The sequence below is a fragment of the Cornus florida genome, unplaced genomic scaffold, assembly GCF_030987335.1.
Source record: "Cornus florida cultivar Cherokee Brave unplaced genomic scaffold, ASM3098733v1 CherokeeBrave_3.0.0_Hap2_Chr02, whole genome shotgun sequence".
Lineage (NCBI taxonomy): Eukaryota > Viridiplantae > Streptophyta > Magnoliopsida > Cornales > Cornaceae > Cornus > Cornus florida.
This window is the reverse complement of record NW_026775572.1, coordinates 38,167,122-38,190,085: the sequence shown is the minus strand read 5'-3', so window position 1 is coordinate 38,190,085 and position 22,964 is coordinate 38,167,122. Positions and strand designations below refer to the sequence as shown.

Below are 22,964 nucleotides of genomic sequence, written 5' to 3'. Positions count from 1 at the left end.
AATTGAGAATTTGAAGAACATTTTCTTATGTATGTATGTAAATTATGGTGGTTGATAATTTTTTTCCTTTTCCACCTTGGTACATTGATGGCTGGATTCTCTCGTTTAACACAAAACATGGCTTTCTCTGTATTAATTATATTCCACATCTAATTTTAATCCCTAGATTGATGGGTTTTCCCTATCTATTTTTAAATTTGTTCGAATAGTCTTGCTCGAAGAAATAATACTTTAACTAGATCCGAGCACTATAAATAGCATAGACGAAGGAAAGAAATGCAACGTTACAAATCTTAAAAAAAAAAAAAAAAAAAAAAAAAGTATGATCTGAAGATGGCGGGATTCGGGAGAAGTCAATTCATAATTGTCTCTTAGTGTATACTTAATACTTTATAAATAAAAGCATATTTCTTATTAAATAATTTATATAAACTGACAACGGCATAATTAATGCTAATATTTTCCTATGTAAAAGTGTTAGTTGCATGTATGACTTGTGATGGCCACATATATATGATGTGAACAATTTCTTTTCTTTTTCTTCTTATTTATTTATTTATTTTTTGAAGTGCTTTAAATTATGAATATCTCTTGAAGTGTCTAAAATAGGTTGGTGTCAGATATGAATTATGATTATTCTTTATTGTCCGTGCTACTGGTATGATCCTCTAAGCCCTTCGTTAAACAAGTAGAAAAAAAACACATCACTAAACTTTTAAAGCAAAATTGGAAGAAGAAAGTAGTAAAAAAATTGTATAAAGGAAATTAATGGCTAGATTAATTAGACTAGCTTTTTTCTATTCATTGAAGTTTCATTCCCTTTGAACTAAGTTTTCTTTTTGTTACGGAATAAGGATCGAGTAGGAGTTTTTGAGAACAAGAGAAAAAATAACGACAAGAAAATAAATAAAGCACACACACAAACGAGATAAGGATTTACGTGTTTTGGCTGTGCCTACGTCAACGGGGAGAAGACAGAACAATATTTCACTATGGAAATAAAAAAATACAATGCTAAGTGACACACACCCAAAACCCAATTACACTCACAAGTTCTCTCACTCTAACTAATATTACAAAATGCTCATTGATGATCTTGGATGATCAAACACCACGGGAGCAAGGCTATTTATAGCCAAAATATCATCACGCAGGGCACTGAACTTGGTCACCACGCATGGGTCTGACACCGCAACTTGGTGATCAAGTATACTTGTTGATTACTCATCTTGAAGGCCAAGTTGATGAAGTCACTGCTAATGCAATCACACTTACTGAGTTGGCAAATTTGAGCCATAAAAGTCAACAAATCTCTACCTTGGCGAAAATTCAAATGAGCTACTGTATCTCTGCAAAATAACCTATCTTCTCCACAAAACAAATTAATTAAGAGTTTTAGTTAAGTTTGAGTCATCCTCAAACTTAACCCTCAGGCTCTCATTCTTCAACCCATGCATGTCTTGCGCAGCCACAAGCATACCTCTAGTATTTGTGTCAAACTCTAAATGCTTACCAAAAGCAACCTAAAAAATTCCAAGTTTGACATCTCCTTCAGCAACCTTCTCCAACTGCCCACAAATCATCAGCTGGTAATGAAAAGTCATCTTCTCAACCTTTTGGAGAATAGGACGTCCTTAAATTTTCCTCGCATCTCTATTGTGACCAACTACTTGCCTCCCACATATCTTAATAGCACTTGAATGGACTATCTCATTGCCACCAAGATTATTGCAAGTCAATATCACACCTGTCCTCATGGGTCTGCCTCCTTGTAAGGACTGCTGCAATTTCAGTTGCCATTTGAAAACGGATTTCATTCTCCTACCATGTTGTGTAGTCCCCTCACAACCCTTTTGAGAATTAGGATCGTTACTCCTTTTTTTAACTCTTCTTTTGCCAAGACCTGAACGCAGATTTCTACTAACTGTAAAAGACCCTATAGAAGCTCCACCTGTTACTGTATTCTCTTGGAGAAGATACAAAATTTTCACCTTAGTGCCCTGTAGCACCACAAGAGAATCCATCACGACCATTATTGCTCCACCTTCTGCTACAACCTTGTAACCTTTGGAGTCTAGCACATCTACTGAAATAAGATTTATCTTCAGATCCGGTACATGTCGCACATCTGACAATGTTCTCACTAACCCGTTGTGCGTCTTGATCTTGACTGTTCCAATTCCCAAAATTTTAAAAGCTTTCCTGTCTGTCGTCAAAATCGAACCACCTTTCACCTTTTTATAGGAAGAGAAAAAATCCCTACTAGGACACATATGAACGGAACAATTAGAATCAAGAACCCATTCACTACTCGAGTGACAATCACTGACAAAAACTAAAAGAATATTTTCGACATCTGAGAAACTTTTCTTAGCAACCCCAGCAATATTAGAAGAATTACTAGTGGATTTATCTTTAGACTCATTTTTATCCTTTTTATCTTTCCTTTTATTTTTCAATTTTGGACAATTTCACTTAATGTGCCCTTTTTGGTGACAATAATAACATTCAGTATCTCTATGAGACCTAAATTTAGATCTCGATTTGCCCCTACTACCAAAACCCTTTTTTTCACTTCTTCCCTTCACAACCAGACCCTCGGCCTGTTCATCTCCATTATTTCCAGACACCTTTTTTCTCAACTCTTGAGAATTCAGTGAGGATTTAACATCCTCCATACTAATGGTGTCTTTTTCATAAAGTATTGTAGTAACAAAATGCTCATAGGAAGGAGGCAAAGAACACAACAAAATAAGTGCATGATCTTTTTTTATCAATTTTAATATCAATATTTTTCAAATTCATAATAATAGAATTGAAATTATTAACATGTTCTTTAAGAGGCATACCTTCCTTCATAAGAAGGATGTAGAGTCTCTGTTTCAGGTAAAGTTTGTTGGTGAGAGACTTTGTCATGTACAGACTCTCTAATTTCAGCCACAACTTTGCCGTTGTGTCTTTATCAATAACTTCACGCAGCACCTCATCGGCTAAATTCAGGAGAATCACACTGTATGCCTTTTCAACGACCTCATCCTTGTCTTCATTGGACATAGTTTCTGGCAACTTGTCCTTTCCGAACAGCACTTTCTTTAGACCTTGTTGAGTCAGCAGGTTCTACATCTTAATGCGCCAAAGACTGAAGCTAATCTTGCCATCAAATTTCTCAATCTCGTATCTGATCGACATATCAAAAAACTTCCCAAAATATTTCTCGGTGAATAGTACTGTATTTGTGAACAGTACCCGAAAAGTATCTGTGAACAATATCTGTACACAATACACGAACCGAACTCTAATACTAGTTTGTTACGGAATAAGGATCGAGTAGGAATTTCTAAGAACAAGAGAAAAAATAACGACAAGAAAAAAAAATAAAGCACACACACAAACGAGACAAGGATTTACGTGGTTCAGTTGTGCCTACGTCTATGGGGAGAAAACAGAATCATATTTCACTATGGAGATAAAGAGATACAATGCTAAGTGGCACACACCCAAAACCCAATTACACCCACAAGCTCTCTCACTCTAACTGATATTACAAAATGCTCATTGATGATCTTGGATGATCAAACACCATGGGAGCAAGCAGGGACAGAGCCAGGATGTAAGGTAAATGGGGGCAAAAAGAAATTTTGGGGGGCAATGGTGCATTTTTTTAGTAATTTTAGTGGGAGCAAATGTAATATTTCATGAGTATATTACTGAAAATGACTAAATTATAAGGGTAAAACACCCAAAAAAAAAAAAAAAAAATTCAGTGGGGGCAATTACCCCCACACCCCTGAATGTGGATCCGTCCCTAGGAGCAAGGCTATTTATAGCCAAAATATCATCACACAGGGCACTGAACTTGGTCACCACGCATGGGTCTGACACCACAGCTTGGTGATCAAGTATACTTGTTGATTACTCATCTTGAAGGCCAAGTTGATGAAGTCATTGCTGATGCAATCACACTTATAGAGTTGGCAAATTTGAGCCAAAAAAGTCAACACTTTTGTTTGAATCAGAACAACACTCATAAAAGGAAGGCTATGAATGTTGCAGAGGATATTATCAGTGACCAACCAAGAAAAATAATACACTGTATCCTAGAGCGCTTGCCCATTCGAGATGTTGCAAGAACATGTTATCTAGAAAGTGGAGGTATATTTGGCCTACACATCCTCAACTCATGCTTGACCATCAGTTCTACCGAGAGACCTTCGGAAATAAACCGTACATTCTATAGAACTCTGTGAGTGTAATCAATAAGATTTTCACTAAACTTTTCAAAGCAAAAAGGAAAGAAGAAATGTGGGAAAAATTGTGTACAAAGGAAATCAATGGCTGGATTAATTAGACTAATTCTTTTTATTCGTTGAAGTTTCATTCCCTTTTCTCTAAGTTTTTTTGTGCTTGAATCATAAAACGACGACACGCAGTTGTACAAGGAAGACTACGAATGTTGCAGAGGATGTTATTAGTGACCTACCAAGAGACATAATAGATTGTATCCTAGCACACATGCCCATTCGAGATGCTGCAAGAACAAGTATTTTATCAAAAAAATGGAGGGATATCTGGGCTACACATCCACAACTCATTCTCGACGATCAGATATTCAACATAGAGACCACATAAAACAAACCATTCATTCTAAGGAACTTTGTGAAATTGATCAATAAAATTTTCCTAATTCACAGTGGTCCCTTTCTGAAATGTTCCCTTTACATGCCATTGTTCGTACATATTGATCCAAACCAAGCTATTGATCTTTGGATACGAATTTTATCAAGGAATGGCATCGAGGAACTCACCATTGACAATGCAAGTCCTTATCCCTATAAATTGCCTTCCTACATATTTTCTTGTCCACAATTGATTCATTTGAATCTTTGCAATTGCAAATTTAAGCCACCACAAGCATTTAAATGCTTTCCTAATCTTATTAGCCTTATTTTTCATAAAACCAGATTTGCAACTAACACACTGGAAACTCTTCTCTCAAGTGTCCCTTTACTTGAGAAACTGGTTTTTGTAAATTGCACTGGTATTGACCATTTCAATATCCATGCTCCAGCACTAAAAACACTAAGTGTCATGTACATTCGTGAATTTAAATCGATCTCTCTCAAAAACAGCCCAAATCTTACTGTTGTCTCTATTAAACCGTATTTTGAAGTTGATAATCCTGAGCATAGCTGTTAAAGGCTCAAGGCGCACAAAAGCGCAAATGTCTCCTGGAGCCTGAGGCGCAAGGCACAAGGCGCAAGGCGAGGCGCACTCCCGACTGAAGCAAGGTGCATGTTTGGATGCATTAAATAGGAAATATGAATTTATCTTGCAAAAACCACAAGGATGTGCTATATTTTCAAATCAAATCAATCTAATTTTCTATAACCAGTAAGCACCATGAATGATTGATTCTATTTTTCATTTTTGGGTAAGTGATTGATTGATTTCTATTAAATAGATTAATAAGGAGTAAACAAAATCAACAGAAACGGAGACAGGCATAAAAATAATTACCGGCAGTAACAGAGAAGCATAAAAACAGAAACAGATTGATCATCAAAGTTCAAACACATGCAAGGCACTAATCTAGACTAGCATAAAAATAAAAATAAAAAACAGAGGACCAACATAAATAAATACAGAGGACCAGCCTAAAAAAATAAATAAAAAAAATAAAAGAAGGGAGCCGAGAGAGTCGAGAGAAGAAGAATAGAGAAAAATAAATAAAAAAATAAAAGAAGAGCAGAGAGAGCCGAGAGAAGAAGAATAGAGAAAATAAAAAATAAAAGAAGAGCCGAGACTCGGCTCAAAGAAGAATAAAAAAAATAAAAGAAGAGCAAGAGTTGAGAGAGCCGAGAGAAGAAGAAGAATTGAAGAAAAAAAGAAAAAGAAAAGAGAAAAATAAAAAATAAAAAAATACCGAGAAGAGAAGAAGAAGCAAGAAGAAGAGAAGAAGAAGAGAGGGAAGGAGAACTTACCGGCAGACGCAGATCCGGTAGATCCGAGAGTCCAGGCTTTGCAGATCACTCGTGTACTTCTCTGTTTCTTCTTTCCTTTTGCTTTTTATTTTTTATTTTAACTTGCAAGTCTTGTATAGGTTTTGTAATAAACGAATAAAAACTAACAATAAACAAATAATAAACATACACAATCAAAATAATAACAAAATAATTAAAAAAAAACTATTTTTCAAATAGGAGCTCCTGTAGCCTTGCGCCTTTGTCTAAAAGGCGCTCGCTTAGCATAACATAGTCGCCTTAAGACATTCAAGGCACCAAGGTGGTGCCCGGAGGTGCAAGGGTGCCTTTAACAACTATGATCCTGAGTGGGGTAAAACAACCAATTTGATCGAGTTTGTTGCTAGTTTGCCTAGAACTGTGGAGCTTATACTGGACAACTTTGTTCTCAAGGTGAGGTGTAAGTTTAATTCCTTTATTATTATTATTTATTAATTGCCATCTACTCTAAAAGCTTAAGTTATTTAAGCTATTAGAGAAAGTGTAACTTTAATATTACATCATTTCAATACGCTCTCTCTAATGTTTCAATTTTAATTATAAGGTGACGGTGAGTTTCATCATCATCATCATCATCATCATCATCATCGTTATTATCATCATTATTATTATTATTTCAATTGTTTTGGAACATATTTCTTGGTTCTTAGTTTCTGGCTTTTTGTTGCAAAGGTTTTAGCTGCAGGTACTGTTTCAAAGAGGCTTCCAGTAGTTAATAACTTGAAGAGTATTCGTTTGGTTAAAATAAATTTCAATGGTTTGGATCAGATTTCTTGCATTCTTTGCTTGCTTGAAAGCTCCACTAACTTACAGGAACTTGATATTTGGATGAGACTGTGAACTAAGATAGCCAATCTGTATCCACTTCAGATATGGCCCAGTGGTTTACTCACTGGACTTTAGAGCTTAGTAAGCCCAAGATCTGGGGTTCGAGTCCCGCTGGGTGTTCCTTGTGGCTAGCCTCCGTTGTCCTTGCAGTGACTTACACGGCCCGGGTGGGGAGGTGCCTTTCCGGGTCCTCGGGGATTAGTCCGGTTGTTGAGGGGCTCTAAGGGTTCGTGCCATCCCGGACACCCTGGGTTAACTAAAAAAAAAAAAAAAGATAGCCAATCAGTTCAATACCAAAAGCACATTGTTTAAAGACACTGTTTTTATAATTTAGTATGTCTTGTATAGGAGGACTTTGGAGGAACAGGTACGGTCATGCAACCGGTTTCAATTTTTTGGAAGATTCCTACTAGATGAACCTTAGAGTGAACACATTTCGAACTGTGAATCTTTCTTTGTACGAGTGCTCGAGGGCTGAACTTTTCTTCATCGAGTTCTTACTGGCCCGTTGCCTAATTTTATTATTTTTTTTTTTCCCTAGTTGATACTCACACACATATGCCTCCACTGAGTCTTAAATCCCTGACCTCTCTCTTTGAGAAGTAGGGGCCTCATACCGCTAGGTCATAGGCCCGTTGGTCGTTGCCTAATTCTTGAGAGAGTGTTCATTCAGCTTTTTTGGGTTGATTCACATGAAAGGTTTAGAATCTCAGAAGAGCTTCCCAGAAAACAGAAATAACATTTCTGTAGTCCCATGTGAGTTAGTCCAGCTATAATCTTTATTTTCACACCAAACAAGCAGTGATAATATCTATAATCCAGATTAATTTTTTTCCATTCCCTTTTGGTAACTTCTGTATTTTGAAGTCTATTTGAACTTACTTCTACAGATTAGCAGACCCTAGCCTCTGTTTTTGTTATGTTAGACCATTGAGAATCTTTTATTGTTTACGATTCAGAATTAGGCTAACTTGGAGTTCCCTCATTACTTATTTACGTCCCTATTTTTGCCTTTCGGAAGCTCTTGCAAGAAGTGTAAATTGTAACGAAGGATTGTGTGTGTGTGTGTATTTTTTTTAGATGAATGACAAAGACTTAAGTTGTAACCTGTTGTTGAACATGTTTTGCACTACTGCCCTAAGAAAAGCAAAGCAAGTTCTAAAATGAAAGAAGAGCAAGACTTTTCTTCCTGTTTGTCAAGTTAAAAGGCATTTTCCTAAAAGGGCTTTGGTGGTTTGACACTGTAGATGATAAGATCTCGTACTTTTTGATTCTCCAAATTTTTGTTAAGATTCATATTTATATAGGTGATGCATTAACACAATCATCTAGTGTTAATGCATGCACTTGATTATGAGCAATGCTCACGGCATGCTACTTTTTATGAACTCTCCTTTAAATTAATACATTTTGGGTGCAAAAAATTATGCACAAGTTATATATCATCGTAAAATATTAATGAGGCAGTCAAATTTATATTGTCATAAGAAGGAAAGAAGCATAAAAGTTTGACAAATTCATGTGATCTGTTTTTTTTTTTTAGGTAAAAGGGTAAGCTTTGATAAATAAAAAGAGAATGTACAATAGGTCTATTAAGGACATTACAAGCCAAGGGTTATGACAACAAGTGTTGCCACAGGATCACCAAAGAAGATAGCAAAACATGATACAACACCTATACATTTTCTAATACACCACAACTGCTTTTCAAGAATGTAAATCGATCCACTTGGCAATTTCAAATCTGCTTTCAATATCTCCAATTCTCAACAATCATATATCAGAATAATACCATCTAATCAATTAGGAACCATGACTGACCATTTGCATACGAACAACCTTGAAGAAATAACTGGTGGAGAGCTTCAGGAGATCTAATCTTCCTAATTTCTGAACCAGACCTTAGTTTAAGGGATGAAAACCTTGCTCTGATGCAACCCCTGATTAGGTGGATGATGTGAATAGCTGAGGCTGCTTTGTTCCTGAATGCTCTTGCATTCATCTCCTGCTAAATGAAGTAGATGGCACTTGAAAGAAGTAGCTTGTGAGTAATGAAATGGTTCTGTGTCCATGTTGCTGAGCACTATGAAATCAGATCTCTCCAATTGTTAGGATTGACGTAGAAGCCTGCAGCATACTGAATGAAATTCCAAATGAGGTTGCTGTATGGACATTTGAAAAATAAGTGGTCCACAGATTCTTCAGCTGATAGGCAAAGGTAACATGCATTGGTATAGTGTTTCTTCTGCATTGGTTTAGTATCTAGTGTTGCTAATCTCTCCTTGAGGACAAGCCAAGCAATAAAACCATGCTTTGGGATGTGGTGTTTGAACCATATAAGCTGGTCCCAAGCAAAAACCAGAGAAGGAGCTGCAAAGTAATCCATAGTGAGTCTATGAGAGTAATCCCTTGTTGAGCTTGGGAGCCATTCCACATGATTTGGATCAGTGGTTGGAAGGGGCAAACTAAGGCGTTGTGCATTGAAGTCTTGACTTTGGAAGAATGGGATATGAGTAGTGAGCTGGGAATGGTCCACTGATGGTTGGAAATTAGGCTATCAACTGTGATTTGGGGATCTAGTTGAAGAATTTCCACATCAGTGAAGCCAAGTTAAATTGCAATGGGACCATTCGGGAGCCAGTAGTCATTCCATAAGCTTGTGCTCTGCCCAGCTCCAACTCTGTGCTTAACCAAGCCTCTTGTCATACTCCTCAGCTTAAGCAACCTTCGCCAAAATCCTGAACTGTTGGAAGAAGCTTTGCAGTCCAAATGGATTTGTTTTTAATGAGGTACCTGTAGGTCCATGCCACCCATAGACTATCCTTTTTAGAACATAGTCTCCACAAGTGCTTGAGACTTGACACTCTATTTGTGAGCTCAAGGCAAGGAAACCCAAGACCACCAAACCTTTTTGGCCTGCAGATGGCTGTCCAAGCAACTTTAGCACCAGTCTTCTTGAGATCAGTTCCAGAGCAAAAGAAACATCTCAAAATTTGATTGATTTGATCAATAACTTTCATGGGGAGGATGAAGGCTTGAGTCTAGTAAGCTTGGATGGAGAAGAGGATAGATTTAATGAGTAGTGCCCTTCCTGCATATGAGAGAAATCTTAAAGTCCATTGGCTAATTCTGGCTGTGATCTTTTGGACTAGAATCTGGCAATCATTGGCATTGAGAGCTGAAGAGGATAGTGGTAACCCAAGGTATGTGATTGGTAGGTTACCAATCTCAAATTGCAGTAAGGAGGCAATGCTGTTCATTGTGTGCTGATCAACACCTACAAAGAATGCTTGGCTCTTAGAACAATTGATGGAGAGTCCAGAGAAGGTTATGAAATTACTCAGTGCAGTGTGAAGCACTCCCACAGAAGATAAGTCACCATAAGAGAACATCATAATGTCATCAGCAAATGCTAAATGGGATAAGGAAAGTTTACTACTTCTCCAATGGTACTTAAAACTATTGTTTTGGGAGATGGCCATGTTAAGTGATAAAGTTAAAACCTCCATGGCAAGTACAAAAAGTTGGGGGGAAATGGGATCACCTTATCTAACCCCCCTTTTACCTTTGAAAGACCCACATAGCTGTCCATTGAGTGAGATGGTATATGAAGGTATGGTTATACATTGTGAAACCCAGTGTATAAATAGTTGTGGGAAACCAAAGAGTTGTAGAGTATCAAGGATAAATTGCCAATGAATGGTGTCAAATGCCTTTCTAAGATCAATTTTGAGGCTACAAGAGGGGGGATGTGATGATTTATGATAACCATTAAGCAATTCATGAGCAAGAAAGATGTTATCTGTGATGTGCCTTTGTTTTACAAAAGCAGTTTGGGTAATGCTTATGATTGAAGGTAGGACAAGGCTTAGTTTGTTGGCAATGGTTTAGAGATGGCTTTGTAGACTAGGTTACAACATGATATTGGCCTATAGTCATTGACAGTGGTGGGATTAGGGACTTTGGGAACAAGTGTAATGTAAGAGCAATTGATTTCAGTAAGCATTCTTCCTGAGATAAAAAAATCCTTGATTGCGGCTGTGATTTCTTGGCCAATGATAGGCCAAGCATGAGAGAAGAAATATGAGTTAAAGCCATCAAGACTAGGGCTTTGATAAGGATTGATGGATAGAATGCTTTGCTGGATTTCCAAATCTGTGGGTATGTCAATGAGTGGAGGGATGAGGTTGGTAGGAACAGATTTGGAAATAAGATTGGAAAAGGATGCCATACCTGGATAGTGATTGTAGCTCTATCCCAGCAAGTGCTGAAAGTGATTAAAGAATGCATTCTGAAGATCAATCCCCTGCAACACTTCTCCATTGTGGTCCTCAATTCAGATAATCTTCCTTTTGTTAACCTTTGAGGAGAAGCACTTCATAAAGTAAGCTGTGTTCTGGTCCCCCACTCTAAGCCAATGAACCTGAGCTTTCTGTTTGAAAAACATCTCTTCAGCCAAGCATAGATCAGCATACCTCTTTGCAATCTCTTTCTCATTTATTCTCAGCATGTCATCTGCAGGGTTTTGGTCAAGGCATGTTTGACATTGTGCAAGCTCCTCTTTACATACTGCAACCTTCAATGAAATATCACCATAATCATTTTTATTCAACATTTTCAATGGGTGTTTGAGAGCTCTCAATTTCTGAACCACATAAAACATTTTTGTGCCCTGGACCTGCAACTGCCAACCTTATTGAACAATACCAAGAAATTTGTCACTTGCAGCCTAGAAGTTGAAAAATCTAAAAGGGAGGTTCTTTTTTGGAGCAATTAAACCAAGTTTAACCACCATTGGCGAGTGGTCAGATATGCCACGGGGAAGGAAATCAGCTGAGGATTGTGGGAACATGGTCATCCAATCTTGGTTGACAAGCACTCTATCAAGTTTCTTTGAGATGTTAGCTGCTTCAAGGCTGCTATTTGTCCATGAAAAGAATATTCCAATGTATCTTAGGTCTTCAAGCTCATTTCTAAAAACACAGTTTTTAAAATCCTCCATCCCTTGAGACCACCTTGGTGCACCACCAAAAGCTTTATTAATACTGAGGGTAACATTAAAGTCGCCCATAAGGATCTAAGGGACACTAGGTTCATTGTGCTGCCTGAGGCTCCTCCACAGATGCAACCTCTCTGTGTGTGTATTGGCAGCATAAACCAATGATACAAGACATCTAACTTTAAGATCATTCAACCATACAGCACAATTGAGCACTTGACTGCTCTCAGACATAACAATTAGAGACATGACAAGTGGATTCCATAGTACCCACACTCTTCCCATTGCTGAAGAAAGGTAGTTACATCTAATGTTCCAATTAGAGGCTATAAACTTGTGAATTGCGTCCATATTGAGTGCATAAACTTTTGTTTCCAGTATTGCAACCATGCTTAAACTAGAATCCTTGATCAAAATTTTCACCTCTACTTGTTTGGGGTGAGAGTTCAACCCCCTAATATTCCATGCTGCCCAATTCATTGAGAGGAGCTAGTGAGCTTGCATAACCCCCTAAACCCTTTGAGAGTAGACACATTGGACAACTTTGGTTTAATGATCTTTGGCTTCTTTCCTGTCTTGGAATGCTTACCAAGAGAAGGTTTCCTGGTTTTCAGGGCTTTGTTGACAATTGGAGAGTATGATGGATTGTAAGAGTCTTGGTTGGATGCATCTTCATCTCTGAAATATCATCACCATTGATAGCACAAACATCCTTTCCACTTGCATTTTCAGCAAATTGCAAGGCAGCAAAATTGTTGGATATGGGGATGGAGGCTGGAGAAGTGCAACCTATCTTTCAACTGTCAAATTATGGCAAGTTAGGTCCATAACTAGGTCCAGTGCTTTGAATTGCATGGCTTATGGAGGATCAATAAGGGAGCGATCAGGCAAACATAAATTTGCCACTGTATTAGTGATGGTAGTTTCTGTGGGAAGGATTTCTAATTCAGGCAAGCACACATTGCTTTTTGCCTTGATTGGATGCGGTCTGGAGGAGGAAGCTTCATGTTAGGGCGTGTGGGAAGTTGATTGACTAAAAGGATTTGGGATAACAGTGTAATTGGATTTCTTCTCTTTCCTACTTGCAACAGTTCTCCACTCTTGTTCATAAGAGACCTTGTCATTGGTGATGGGATTGGTAATTTCAGGGACAATGTTTGTGGAGAAGTGGGCACATTGGCCACTTGTGTGTCCAAATGATTCACAATTGGTACACACCTCTGGTAACCATTGATAGACAGCCTTGACTTCCTCTAATTTGTTTCCTTTTGATCTAACATGGAAGGTTTTAGGTAGGGGTGAGAGGGGTGTGATTTCAACACAAACCATTGCAAAATCAATTCTATTAATGTTTTGAGTATTTGCATCAGCAAATAGAGGTTTTCCAATAGCACTTGCAATGTAACTTAGACCCTTGGGTGACCAGTAGTTGAGTGGAACATTGTAAAATTTGACCCAAATGGAAGCAAATTTAGTTGATTCAATTGCAATTGATGTAGTTTCCTTGTGCCAGAGCTTAAGAGAAATAGGCATACCTGCGAATTTCCACTGTCTCCCACCAAGGACCTTCCTACAGTTGTCAAGTGAATCAAATTTGAAGAAGTGTGTGCCCTCCTTGTTAACAATGACCTTTTGTAGACCCTTTGAGTCCTAAATTTTGTGGGCAATTCTTGAGATCAACTTGTATGGCATTCTTTTGGAGAAACTACCAAGAAGGCACTCATTCCAGAAGCTGTCACCATCTTCAAAGATGCTTTCTGGAGGCTCAACAATCACACCATTATTTTCGATAAGGGGTTTAAAGTACTCAAAGCTCCATTTTGCATTTTAGGATTGGGCCACAGAGGTCTAGCTGTCTGCTTTGTGATTAGTTTCATCATCTTTGGTGTTTTCATGGGGTATTAGGGGCTGGTTAGTGGTTCGGTTCTTTGGTTGGTTATGTTGGGATAGGAATTGGTTACATTGGAACGAGAAGGAAGAGGATTTGGTTAAGTTAGGATTGGGGTTATCTTGGTTACTGTGTTCCAGCAGCAGTGGAGTGTTGACTTGGTTAAGTTGATGAATTACAGTGAGTGCAGGCTGCAGTGTAGAGAGTGTAGGCTGTGACGTAGGCATCTGTTCAAGCAAGTGGTTAGATACTGTTACTTCCAAATTCAAATTTGAATTGGCTTGTGAATTACCAAGGGTACCCCTTGACTGAGCTGGTGGAGGCGTGTGAGTTATATTATGGCCAACATTGTGGGGTGACGACGGAGGCGGTTCAGGCATCAAGGGTACATTAACTGCAGATGGGTCTGAATGAATGCCTACTTCTTTCAGGCATAATGAATGCTGGTATGGAGTTAATGCTTTGGCCATGGTTGCATGACTCAGTTGGATGGCAGTATTAGGAATGTTTTCTTGTGACTCATGATCAGTGATTTCCGGCACCATCCCAGGACCATCAATTAGCGCAGCCACCTGCGATTTTAACAAAGCTTGCAGTTTAACAATTTCCAACTCTTTTGCTTGCAGGGTAGACCTGAGTTTCGTAACTTCCTCAAATGAGTTGAAACTTTGTAGCATCCATAATGCCTGCATCAATGCTATCAGGAAGAAGGACGACATCGTTGATCTTAAGTCCTTTGGGGTTCAGGAATCTGTCATTTTGCAGAGCAAACCTTACTTTTTCTTTAGTAGCTCCCGTAACTGTAGGTGGACGTGGATGGAGATGATCATCAGTGACATTAAGAACTGGTTTCTTAGTAGGCAATGGAGGTTTAGGTGGTGTGGGGAGTTTGGTATGGGTGGAAGGTTTTCTAGGGATTAGATTGGGAGTGGTAATCACCGGTTTTGAATTTAGATTAGGTGATTTGTGGGCTGGTTTAAGAGGAGGTACGTAGTGCTGTGATTTTGCAGTATGTGCTGGGAGGAAGGGGGGTTTAAGGTGATTAAGCGGCCGGCGATGAAGAAGGTTTGGGGATGACGGGAGTTTTTCTCTCATGGTTTTCAAGCCACAGTTCTTATGCTCTCACATGAATTGGAACTTGTAATGTTGCATGTAAACCACTTTCTTAAAAGAATAGTGAAAAAATAAAAAAGTAAAAGGAAAACTTCCAAAATATATCTCTCCATGTGATCTGTTAGGCCATCTGCACCAGCCTCTCCGGATTTTGCCTCTCTAAAAATGCTACATAAGCTTTTCCAAATGCCACATCAGTAATTCCAAGAGCCACGTCAGCAGTTTTCGCCTCTAGAAACATGCACTCTATCAGGCTCTCCGAATTTTTGCTCTAAAAAAATAATAATAATAAAAAATTAAAATTACTATTATTTTTTTAACTTTTCCTAAACGGCTATATTTTTAACGGCTATATTTTTAAAATTTGAATTTTTAACGGTTATATTTCTAACGGCTATATTTTTAAAATTTGAAAGAAAAAAACGATTATATTTTTAAATTTTTATTAAAAATAAATAAGGATTACAAAATAAGTGTTACAAAATAAGGATTAAAAATAATGAATTGGAATAAGAAAATAAGGATTACAATTTAAAGCAAAAAAAACAAAAAAACAAATTTTAAGGAAAAAAAACAAAAGCTTTTTAAATTTATTTTTGGCCCAAATAAATTTTTTTAAGGATTACAAAATAAGGATTAAAAATATTGAATTGGAATAAGAAAATAAGGATTACAATTTAAAGCAAAAAAACAAAAAAACAAATTTTAAGGAAAAAAAAAACAAAAAAACAAAAGCTTTTTCAATATATTTTTGGCCCAAATAAATTTTTTTTTAAGGATTACAATATAAGGATTAAAAATAATGAATTGGAATAAGAAAATAAGGATTACAATTTAAAGCAAAAAAAAAAACAAATTTTAAGGAAATAAAACAAATAAAACAAAAGTTTTTTGAATTTATTTTTGGCCCAAATAAATTTTTTTTCAATAAATAGTGCCTAAACAATATATATATATTTTAATGAATTTTATTTTAAATTTTTTTTTCCATAAAAGGCGTACTGTGCACAACTGACTAATAAGACAAAATAGCGGCAGCCCAAAACGGCGCTGTTTTGATGCAACAAAAAACAAAAAAAAAAATTCAGTGATCGTGGGCCGGCTAGCTGTAGACCGCGAGCCGGCCCGCGATCACTAGTGGGCCACAAGACTTATAGCTAACCCGATGGACTTCAAACAGTCCATTTGCTCGCTGAAATTGGGCTCTAAAGAGCCCGCTGCGGATGCTCTTATAAATGAATTTTGAGACGGTTTTCACGATAGCCATTAGATGCATCTCTCAAAATTTGTACGTGATCATGACAAAAAAAAAAAAAAAAAATAGGGAGCACATAACTGTTGTGATAAGGTGGTACTAGATTTAAAAACTTGTTTGAGTACTATGGGACTAATTCATCAAATGATTTTCATTAATAGCAAGTGTGTGATTAGAATTGATTTCTAAGCAAGTGAAAGGTGGTATGGATTTATAAAGAAAAAATTATGATGACGTACAGTGCTTTCATGCAATGGAAAAGTTCTCCCCTGCTTGAGTTGTTGAGCTTAGCATAGTAAGTTTTGGTTCAAGAGTAAGTCTGGAGTTAAGAGCTGTTGGACAGGACGTTGCAAAACTAGATGATAATGAAGCGGCTCAATATAATTTGAGGCCTTAAGCTAAAAATATAAAAGTGACCTTTTAATATCTAATATATATATATATAGTCAATCTAATTAGAAAAAGGACAATACTTGGGTCCTCCCATTGAAGGTTGAAGTTCATCCTCTAAGTGAGATGAACCAATGAAATTAAAACACATGTTTAAAAATCTTAAAAAGTAAAATGATGAGTATTATCCATTTCTAACTGGCCAAACCCCTTCCCCTCTATTCTCTCTCCCCAAACAACATAATTTTTCATACCCAACTTCCATCTCAATCCCTAAAATTCCTCTTCCACCCTTTACCATATTCTTATTCAGGATGCATCAATAAATTCAATGCTGGGATATAACCATATTAGTAGATATTCATTCTTAAAGGTATCCATTAAGAGTTTTGTGTTATAGTATCAAACACATATATATAAAGGAACAATTTTATATATGAAATCACATAATTAATAAGGTGGAATTACTAAGTTGCAAAATTTATATACATATTATCATTGTTGTTATATATCTAATGTGAACTTTATTAACAGAGTATTGCAGGATTAGTATAAGAAAAGAATGAAGATTAGGGTTTTGTGAATAGTGGTAGGGATGAAAGAACGAGGAGTGTTGAGAGAGAATGCGTAAGATGAAAAAAAAAACCACCACGGTTTAACTTGTAAAATATGGATAATACCCATTTTTTTACTTTTTAAATTTTTTGAATATTTGTTTTAATTTTATTGGTCCACCTCACTTGGGAGGATGAACTTCAACCTCCCATGGGAGGACCCAAGTATTATTTTTAGAAAAATGAGGAAAAATATGTTAGAAATAACAAAGAAAAAAAAAAAAAAAACAAAAACAAAGAAGATAAAAGTTAAAATAAGAATATGGAAAGTTTTACAAATTCTGGAGAAAAAAAAGAACGTGAATGAGGAATTGAGAGAGAGAGAGAGAAAAGAGGTAAGATAAAGAACGAAATATTGGTTAGTATCTAATAATCGACACAAATAAAATTTTTAAGGAAGTTATAATATAAGGAAATTAGAAAAAAAAATTGGAGACTTGCTATTGGGCAGGATTTAATAACAAGAAGGAAATAACATTTTTAGAAAGATTATAATATAAACAAATAATTTTTTTTGAAAGTTATAATATAAGGAAATACAAATGCCTAGAGTAATAATGGGAAAGAAATAAAATTTTTAGGAATGATATAATATGAAGGAACTGCCTAAGTTGCCTAAGGGTCCAGCGGCCCCTGAGAGGATTGCAACTCGCTAAAAATTTTGGTATCATCTCTCAAACTCTATTTGCTTTACTTTGTCATTAATTGATTAATTGCTAAATTAAGTAAAGCTGATTAAAATAGAAAGACATAAATTTTATGTTTTCTATTTAAAAACTCAAACTTTTCAAAATCACACCCCACAGTCAAGAAATGGTAACGAGGAACTCACCTTTGGAAGTGCAAGCCTTAATCCCTATAAATTGCCCTCTCAATTATATATTTTCTTGTCCACGATTGACTCATTTGAAGTATTTAATTGCATAATTAAGCCACCTAATGAATTGAAATGCTTTCGCAGTCTTATTAGCCTTACTTTTCATGCATTCTTTGCTTGCTTGGAAGGTTCACTAACTTGTAGGAACTTTTAAGACTTACTTTTCATGCATTCTTTGCTTGCTTGAAAGGTTCACTAACTTGTAGGAACTTTTTTTTTTTTTTTGATTAACCCGGAGTGTCTGGGATGACATAAACCCTTGGGGTCCCTTAATAACCCGACTAATTCCCGAGGACCTAGAAGGGCACCTCCCCACCTGGTTGGGTAAGTCACTGTAGGGACAGCGGAGACTAGTCACAAAGAACACCCAGCGGGATTTGAACCCCAGACCTTGGGCTTGCTAAGCTCCAAAGTCCAATAAGTAAACCGCTAGACCATATCCGCAGTTGATAACTTGCAGGAACTTGATGGACCACAAAGTGAAGAAACTTGGAGTTGTGCTTTCCAAATGTTTGAGGGCTGAACTTTTCTTCATCGGGTTTTCACTTGCCCTCGAGAGAATGTCCTTCCAGCTTTCATTGCCATAGACTGATGCAAATGAAGGGTTTGGAGTCTTAAAAGAGGTGATGCGGTTTTCGCGCGCTTCCCAGAAAGCATAAGTAATATTTGAGTAGTCCCGTGTGAGTTAGTCAACCTATAATCTTTATTTTCAACAAGCAAACAAGCTGATACTGATTAATTTTTCCTTAATGCTACTGAACACCTAATTAATTGATTGTTTGAGGCATGTCAATTAAACTAATTTTGATCTAACTTTGATCCGAATCTGATTCAGAAACTTCATATGAATTAAATTTTTTAATTTGATAAGTCATTTACTATATGAATTTAGTTCTGATAATAATCTGAATCAATCTAATCTAGTATATAATATGTTATACAAATATTAATAAATATTATGATTTGTGTGTTTTTGACGGAAAAATTAACCATCAATCCCGTTTTCTGATTGAAGATTTGATAAAATAAAATAAGAAAATGATTAATAATTAATAATTTGCCCAATTTTTTAATTTGTTCACAAAATTTTTCTTTTTCTCTAATTTGGATCCCATTGAGTGGGACTGAATCAAGGCTTGGTTTTTTTTATCTAATGGGTTGACGGGCAACCTAGAGAACACAATAAGGAACTACTACTCTCTCCAACTCATATGAGTTGTCCATTTTTTATTTTACAAAATTACCCTTTGAAAAATGTTTGAGAAGGCTTCTTTATATGGTAAACATGACCGTTCAAAACTTGTCATCTTTAATACTTCAGTCTATCACCAAAATCCTTTTTAATTTTATCCTTGAAAACCTTAGGTTCAATCTTTTGAGAAGAATATCTCTACTCACTGTCCAACCGAGAAGTTTGAAAGTCTTGATTCAAACAAGAAGCTTTCAGGTACTTTTTTAAATTGAATTTAAGCAATTTATTTGTTGTCCATGTCAATTTTTGGCATCTCTTAATAATTTTTGGGTTTCTTTTCTTGATTTTATGGTAGAAAACTCAAATGACCATGTGTATTCGCGATGAAGTTGATCACCTAAGTATCATAGATGCAGGTAATAGTTTATGTTGTTGCAGCAACAACGACGACGTCCTACAACATCATCTTTTCCTAACTACTTAAGATCGAATGTGGTAGTTGATACTTACCATTCCAAAGAAGGAAAAAAAAAAAAAAAAAAAAAAAAAAAAAAATAAAATAAAATTAACACAGTAGTTTATGCTACTTTCCTATATAAAAGTATTAGTTGCCTGACTTGTGATGGCCATACATGTGTTTGTATATAAATATATGTGATGGCCATGTATGTATATATATATATATATATATATATATATATATATATATATAGATAGGGACGGAGCCAGGATTTCACGAAGAAGAAGAAAATTATTTAAATATGCACTTCAGAAAGAAGAATTTTAAGAGTAGAAGTAGAAAGAGAGAAAAAGGAAAGAAATTAAAATGAGAGAACCTTAAAAGGAAAAAACTAAAGAGTTTCAATTGAGGAAGAAAATTTTGACTTTTTCTATTAAATAAATTTTAGGAATTTGAAAAGTAAAAGAGAAAATAAAGAAAAAATAAAGAAATTTTTAGGAACCACAAAATTTAGGAGTTCACTGTATAATTTTTGTTCACATATGTAAAAAATATTTAAAAAAAAATTACCACATATATTATAAAGTGCGGACTAGTTGAGGGGGCACATGCCCCCTAGGCATTCATTGGCTCCGTCCATGTGTATGTACTATATAAACAAATTTTTGGAAAATACTTGTTTCATCAAAAACTGCTCCACATGAATATCTATCTTTTTTACATTTTTAAAGTGGATGACGAGAGCAAAGTGGGTGTGTGTGAATTTCTTGCTAAAAAAATAAAAAAATAAAAAAAAATTATAAGACTAGTTTCTTTCTATTCATTGAATTTCCAATGCAGCCGAAAAAGGTAAGGCTATGAATGATGCAGAGGATGTTATCAGTGACCTACCAAGAGACATAATAGATTGTATCCTAGCGTATATGCCTATTCGAGATGCTGCAAAAACAAGTATGTTATCAAGAAAATGGAGGTATATCTGGGCTACAAATCCAAACCTCATTTTTGATGATCAGACGTTCAAGTTCAACATAGACACCACAGAAAACAATCCATTCAAAATTCTACACAACTTTGTGGATGTGAGCAAGAAGATTTTCAACATACAGACCATAGAAAACAAAATTCTACACAAGTTTGTGAATGTGATCAACAAGATTTTCCTACTTCACACCGGTCCCATTCTGAAATTTTCTCTCCACATTCCATCATCCATACAAATTGATCACAACCCCGACATTGATCATTGGATACTAATTCTGTCGAGGAATGGTATCAAGGAGCTCACCTTCGAAAGTGCATGTCCTTATTTGTCACACCCCAAATTTTAACACAAAGACTCTTTGTCTTGTATGTAAAATTTGATGTATAACTTCCACCAATTCTCAACATGTATCCATTATAACATATAACTATAATGAATCTCCATCATCCAATCTATTAAACATGAGTGTCTGACAAACATAAATCAAATCCATAAATAGAGGTGAAATTCCCTCTAACATAACAAAACATCCATGACCATTGAATTAACTCGATAAAGTTTCATAAAACATTAACTTTATTACAATAATCATAATAAAGAAAAACCGAGCTAAAATAAATCAACGAGCAACGAGCAACGAGCTAAAATCCGTCCCCGAAATTTGTCTCCATCACGTTCATACTCTACGAGCACCTGAAATGTGATAATGGGGTGAGCTCATAAGCTCAGTAAGAAATGCTAAATACAATCATCGTTCAGCAAGCTAACCTTATCTTGTATTCCTATATATATAAGCAACTCAATAAATGCATTAATTAAATATGCATAACCCAATTAATTATGAACTCTACAATAACCATTATTATTATTTTTTTTTAATAAATTCACATATCTCACATGAGCCCCGGGCTCCCATCCAATAAAGTGGTGTGAAGCGTATAGTCCCTGACTACCGAAAACATACATGTGGCTGGATTGTACGTCTACTCCCCAGATGATTCCTGATCACGTCCACACAATAAGGGCTCATTAGACCCATGGCCATAATAAAAGGGTAGTACACTCCCAAATAGGCAGGTTCCTGACCAAACCCAAAAGTCATTATAGGGTCAGTCCCTGACTACCCCTCCGACTAATCCAAACTCATCTATTAATTATTAATTATGATGAATTATGAAAGATATCATTAATTAATAATTCAGATTATCAATTAATACACCCAAATACCATTTTAATTTTAAAACAGAACCTTAAAGACCCAACTAGTGAGAGTACAAAATTCCTGGACATAGCCTAACATTAGATATAATACCTTGCAAAATTTCAGAATTTAACTCTTAATAGTTTTTCCAAACTCTCCCTTTTAGTGTTGAGAAATAATACTTTTTCAAGGTTTAATTTGGTAAACTTACCCAAATAACATTTAAAATCTGGATTTTAACAAAACTAGATTCATTATACTAAAATATAATAATCTGGAAATTTCATAATTTTTGAGATGTTTAAAATATTTTTCCTTACTTATTCTAAGTTAAAACTAGTAAGAAATAAGAATTTTAAAAAAATACTTCTAATTCAGTTGGACCCAAGTGTAACTCCCCAGATTGGGCCTGGTGGTTGACTAAAATTAGATTCAACATGGGCCTGACTCTTCCTCACATAACAAGCCCTACAGTGACATTGTAGAAAAACCCAAAAAAATTGAATTCCTCCTTCCCAAGTAGGCCCAGATCCAACCAGTACTCGTAATTCATTCCAACTTCTAATTGACCCAAAATTCTATATTAAAGTTAATCAAGTTCATGACCATTGTTTCTGTTTACAGAATATAACTATATTATTTCAAAATAAAATTCGATTCAATCAATGCATGACTAAATTCGACAAGAATAAGTTCCTCCTTTCCTCTTTATCAGATTCTCATTTCATCAAATATTCATATATATCTATATATTATATTTATATAGACATAACAAACCAATTTTACATGTTGCAATATATCATTCAAATACACCATATATATATATATATATATATATATATATATATATATATATATATATATATAGACACACACACACGCGTATGCATGCCTATCACCTATAACGAATTTTACAACAACACTGTCACGTTTGATTTCATACTTAAACATAAACAAAACAACAATCACCAAATAAATAATTATTTAAGTTCTAATAATCTATTAAGCATGACGTTGCCAATCTATTTTCAATTAAAATCTCATTAAAATACTATTAATTCTCAACACCAGATATAATGATTAATCAAAACACTTAATAAACAAAGTCGTAAATATATATAAGTGTACAAAGCAAGATTAAC

At 35.6% G+C, this 22,964-nt stretch overlaps 1 pseudogene; it reads left to right on the top strand.

The window, feature by feature from the left end:
* The first annotated feature begins 3,869 nt into the window (after nucleotides 1–3,869).
* Nucleotides 3,870–5,742, top strand: LOC132296083 (F-box/FBD/LRR-repeat protein At1g13570-like; annotated as a pseudogene).
* Nucleotides 5,743–22,964: the final 17,222 nt, after the last annotated feature.